The following is a 6,209-nucleotide window of genomic DNA, read 5'->3' as shown; positions in this document are numbered from 1 at the left end:
TGTCCCCCAACGAAGTAATCAAAGGTAACAATTAATCAAGTATATAGATAAATGTATAGAAAAGTTATCTCATTCATCTTTTATAAAATTTTCATATCCACCATAAAGACTAATAGAATGAAACATATCCTATAGGGTATATCAACAATATAAAATAAATTAAAGAAATAAAATCTTTAGGTCATGTTTGGTGTATAAGATGATAGATAAGATATGATGATAATTATTCTATATAATTTTTTATTAGTATCTAAAGAGAGAGATAGGGATTGCAAGAAAAATTAATATCTTCTTAGCATAAAATGATTTAATCCTTCAAAGTGGAGATAATTATTTTTAATTTATGGGATTAAATTTACATATCTAATTATACCATTAAAAATTATATCAATAATTTAAATTGTATAAACTTTGAAGAAGAATAATTTTGACAAATAAATAAATTACACTATCATAATATTTACAAACATCAAATATAAAATATGATAACATTATTTTATTTAATTATATTCATAATATTATTTTATACATTATATCATAATATTATGTACCAAACATGACCTTAAGACCTTTGACTTTCTTTTATAATTGAACGTTAAATTAATTCTCAAATTAATTACTCTAAAGTCTTAAAAGCATTATGTATATCTTCTACCAGGTTTAACTAATAATTTGATTTTCAAACTATATCATTACTGTCAAATTAATATTTAAATAATAAAAATTTACAACTAAATACTTAAAACTTATGTTTCATCAGCAATTTACCCCAACTAATAATAAAAATTTACACTTAAATACTTAAAACTTATGTTTCATCAGCAATTTACCCCAACTACTAACTCCGTGGACAGAAACACTGTTAACATTTCATCTCTTTTAGTTATATTGGATGACGATGGCTGTGGAACAAGGGGCCACAAACAGTCAGCCGAGCACAAAAAATTTTTATACAATCCTTTTTTTTTTTTTTTTTTTTTGTTGTTGTTGTTGGAGGAAATTAAAAAAAAAGCATCTATCTTTTGTGTTTATAGAACCATGTGGGAAAATTATGAGATCTATGTGCTAAGCTTTTTCTTAATTATTATTATATTATATTCAATCAAATTTGAATCAAATGGGATTGTTTTCTTTTGGGGAGTAGGATGTCCATAAATATTTCAAAATTTTTAAAATTAAAAAATTAAAAAAAGTTGGACACTTTTAAAATTTTTTTATGAACACTTCAAAAATTAAAAAATAAAAAAAAAAAAATTGAAGAAAAAAACTTTTCTAAACACCTTAAAATTTTCTCATCATTTATCTCTTCAACAAAATTAACAAATTCATCAATAATTTATATATATATATATATATATTATATTATGAATAAATACTTCCTAAATTCTTATATCCGTCACTAATTTTCTTTCTCAATCACATAAATGTGGAATCTTGAGCAGCAGACAAATAAGATAGATTTGGATGATAAAAGTAGATTGTGATGCATGCTCAATCTCCCACTTTCTTATCCTTTCTTTCTAATCAAAAGCAACTTAAGATTGATGTAATAAAAAATGACCGATAGGGACTGCAATCTTCAACCTGATTTGAATCTTATAAAAAAATTACTAAGAGATGCTCAAATTCTTGACGCTAACAAAATCGGTGACATACAGTTTTATAAATTTATGTTTTATAAAATTATATATACAAATAAGAATTAATTACAATTATGATCAAGCTGAATAAATATTATATTTCACACAACAAAAAGAAAGCGAACCAAATTTATTAACGAATTAAATAAATTTAAATAATTAGATTAAATTCACATACTTTTATGAAATCTCAATATTCTCAAATTAGTGACCCAATCACATATTATTATTTAGTGGGACTCCACTCAACTCTAAAAAATTTAAACTTATATAAGAGCAGATTTTTTGTAGTTTTCTTTTTCGATCCCACTAAAATTAAATAAAGATAAAATAAGTAAAAATTTCATCTATTTTTATATAATGACAATGAGTAATATGTAGTTCCAAAAAAATTCTTAAAAAGTTCTTTATATTTGTATAACAAATATGTTCATACGTTTTCTTTTGTCTATTTTTGGATTTAATGTAATATATATGTTTTTTGTAATATAAATTGATGAATTGATATATGACAATTCTAAAATTTTTTTCAGGTTATGCTATTGCTAATAATGTAAGCCGGAACATTCGATTTAAAGATTTCACTTGAGATCTTGACGAGAGAGGATTAAGATTTATATGATGATAAAAAGTTAAGCTCAATACATATAATTGATTTAAGAAAGAGAATTTAAGGCGTGAGCTTTTTGTTGGCGTTTTAAAACTGTGAGTTCGGAAAAAACACATGTACAAAATTTTTTTTCAATTACATAAGTGTAAAGGATAAGAAACCTAAAATAGATTCTGAAATTTAAAAAAATAAAAAAGAAATTGAATAAAAATCATGTATCAATAACTGAATTAAATAATTTGATGCAAAGATCAAATGTGATAAACGTTGGAATATAGGCCACAAAACAGGAGAGGATATGAAAATAAAAAGCAAAAAAAAAAAAAAAAAAGCTTTTTAGGCACGAATACTATTATTTTGTAATGATAAAATGTCCTCCACCGTTATGAAAGTAGGCCAACCTAATTACAAATGGGCACAACATAAAATAGGGGGAGAGTAGAAACCAAAGACAAACACAAGTAGACAATAATTGTCAACCCACAATTCAATTAATATCATCGGTAAGTTTATATGTTCCCATTAATAAGGCTGTGGGATATGTATCTCTCTCTCTCTCTCTCTCTCTAGGGGACACTACCCATATGCTGTTCAGTTTTGTACTTGAATATGTTGATCAATTTAAATAAGGAAAACCTAGTAATGTTGGTGGAATAATCCAGCTGGGGGAACGAAATATTGTGCTGTATTATGTCAAAAAAGCCTGATCAATAATTATGAGGGAGGGCTCCACCTATAGGAACTTCAAACCCTTTTTTAGTTAATTTTTATAAAGGAAATCATAGTACAGTATGAGAAAAAGAAAGAAATAATAGATTTTGAAATATCAATTTTAAATTTATTTAATGTTATATTTAAAAAATAATTGTATGAATAATTAAACTATTTTTTTTTAGCTACACTTTCGTCTACAGCTGACACATCACTATAATTTTTATTCCATCTCCAACTTTAGCATTTAATTAAATTCCTAATGCTTTATATCTTTAATGATGACTTCAATTATAAGATGCTTTCCATTAATTCCTTTGACTGCTAAAGCTTTTTTTTTGGTCAAAATTAAAGCTTTAAAGTTACCATCTTCCAATATGGGATTTCTACTGTTTCGCATCATTCTTTTAATGATTATGAATAATACAATGACTACCAACCCTATCTTGAAAAACAATTGCCTCTAATTATTACACATGCATGCAATGGTGTTTAAGTTTAAGCCTAAACTCTTGCTTTGCTTCCTCTTAAAACTTACTCTCCCACTAAGTTTTCTTGGCCCAATTATCAAGGGTTTCCAAGCCGAAGTCAAGGTGGATGTTAACCAAAAGCATTAAAAGAAAACAGATTTTATTAATGATTTGTAATTATATTAAGATATTTAATTTGATATATAAAATTTAAAAATCTTTAATATAATACTTGATTTATAAATTTATTAACTAATGTAATATTTAAAAAATTATTTATCAGTTATATATTGTTATTTTAAATTAATCATGTTAGGTATAAATATCTTGTTAATAATAAATTTATAATTTAAATATCATATTAAAAATTTTTTAAATTCGAATATCATATTAAATATTTTATTATAATAGCATTAAAAAAAAAAATTGAAAGCATTGCCACTAGGGTGGGTTAAAGAAGGCAAGTGGGATGATGAGGCAGTTGTGTGAAAACAGGAACCACGTTCACATCGGCGAAGTGAGAGTGACCAAGCAATTCCATCCATCAAGGTTGAAAGATCAAAGATGCATACATTCCCCGGACAAAGCTCCCCATATGTTGAAAGGATTTAGTGCCGAACATTGACCAACTCTAGCATTTGGCCCTAGTTAATTGTCCACGGCAATTCAAGTAACAAAGGGTGGCCCAAGGGAGGGCCTCCCCCAAAATTTTGCAACCGCAAAACTATCCGCACAAATTGAGCTGAGAAGTGAAACAAAGGGGGTCCTCAAACCAACAATTCATGTCAATTCCAGTTGAGAAAACAGCAAAAATATTTAACTTTTTAAGTCAATTTAAATTTAACAATTGGATTGGCATCATTCGTTGACACTCCGGCAATAATACAGGATAAAGACTCGTCGTTACGCTGTTGGAGTCACATTGGGATCAATTTTTGTGGCAATATTCTTATAGTTCTCCCTAACATTTCTAACACCAAAAGTACAACAACAAAAATCTAAAATTCCAGACAATAACATACAGCATGCAGCTCTCACTTTCTGACTCCAATTTCCTCTGTCTGTAATATAATGAAGCCCAAAATTTTGGTTCTAAGGAATCTGGACATGCAAGCGCAAGAAGCAGCCTTTCACAGCCTGTCTCATGACCTATGCCCAGATTCCTCTTGTTTCTAAATTATTATTATTATTATTATTATTGTTACATCCCGATCGAAGACAATATCGATGTCACATTTCGGGGAACTTTTTTTATTATTATTATTATTATTAATATATTAAATTATACTACTGCTAACAATATATACTAATACTTTTTGCTGATACTACATAGACATTATTCAATTCGGTGGGATGTATATAAATTGGCATTTGGATTTGGCTTGGATTTTGTAGAAAATATCAAAGGGCTTTCAATTCAACGTCTGATTTCTAGGTTTAAGAACTGTATGCTTTGATTTGAAGAAGGTTTTTCATATTCATTATGGTTCCTTCAAAGACATAGAAAACTTGGCCTTGGGAAGGAAATTCCTGAGTATTTTTTAAATAGGGATAATACCTAAATGAGTAAGCATGCAACTTTACTAAAAAAAAAGTGTATGATCTTTTGTTACATGAAATTAAGATTGTAAATTTTTATTTTATTGTAATTAAATTTTTGTTAGTATACTTTTTTGAGTAAAGGGTAAAAAATGTGCTTAAATTATAATTTTAATAATTATTTAAGTTTTTAATATTTTATTAAATCAATTAAGTTTTTAATTTTTTATTCTTGTTTAATTAAATCTTTAATTGGATGAAATCTAGTAACGTGAAAAAATTGAATCAAGCAATCCTTAAACTACAATCAATTGAACCTTTAAAAGAATCTTAGAAAAAAAGTGGGAAGAGAAAATAGAGAAAAAGAAGAAATAAAAAGAAGAAGATTATTTTATTTTATTTTATTTTCATCTATATTAATTATGCAACATGGTAAATTTTCATCTATTTTATTAGTGTTGCATGAAATTTTATTTTTATTGAAAAAGATTTAATGGTATTAACTTTTTCATTCAAATAAAAAAACTTAATTGGATGTAAATAAATATTAGAGAGATTAATTCATTGTAATTAAAAAAAGAGCTTGAATAATTTTTTAATTATAGTTCAAGCATTTTTTTTTTTTTACCCTTTAGCCTAATTTTTTTACTTGAATGATTTAATTTGTAAAAAATACTTGCTTAAATTTATTTAGATTGTAAGATGACAACTATTTGAGATAATACTATTTTAAAAATTATGTCAATTAAATATTATTTATCAATTTTTAAAATTTAACAAATATAATTATAATAAAATAAACGTTAATAACTTTAGCTTCATATAATAAAAGATAAAAAAACTTGTTTATATTTGAAGTAAAATTCAAAATTTTATTTGGGGCCTTTTAAATATGATCAAAGATTCATTGCCAGCGGTTTTTAACTCCAACAAAATAAAATATTTTGCTACTAATGGCAGTCACATGACATGCGAGTCAACTTGGGTCACGGGTCGGATAATACATGTACGCTGTCCCTCTTTTGTCTTTGTTTCCCTCCGGTTTTCAACGGACATTTATAATCGGGTTTTAATTAAATTAATCAATTAATTTAATTCAATTAATCAATTTATTATTAAATTAATTTTAATCGATTAATAAAAATAATTTTAGATGAATTAAAATTTTTGATTAATTTAATTTAAAAACCCAATTAACTAAAATATAACAAAATCCAGATAAAAAACAAAAAAATATGA

The sequence above is a fragment of the Durio zibethinus genome, chromosome 5 (assembly GCF_047325235.1).
Source record: "Durio zibethinus cultivar Kanyao isolate XHJ-2024 chromosome 5, ASM4732523v1, whole genome shotgun sequence".
Taxonomy (NCBI): domain Eukaryota; kingdom Viridiplantae; phylum Streptophyta; class Magnoliopsida; order Malvales; family Malvaceae; genus Durio; species Durio zibethinus.
The sequence above is the reverse complement of the archived record's forward strand: the minus strand, read 5'-3'. Positions refer to the sequence as shown.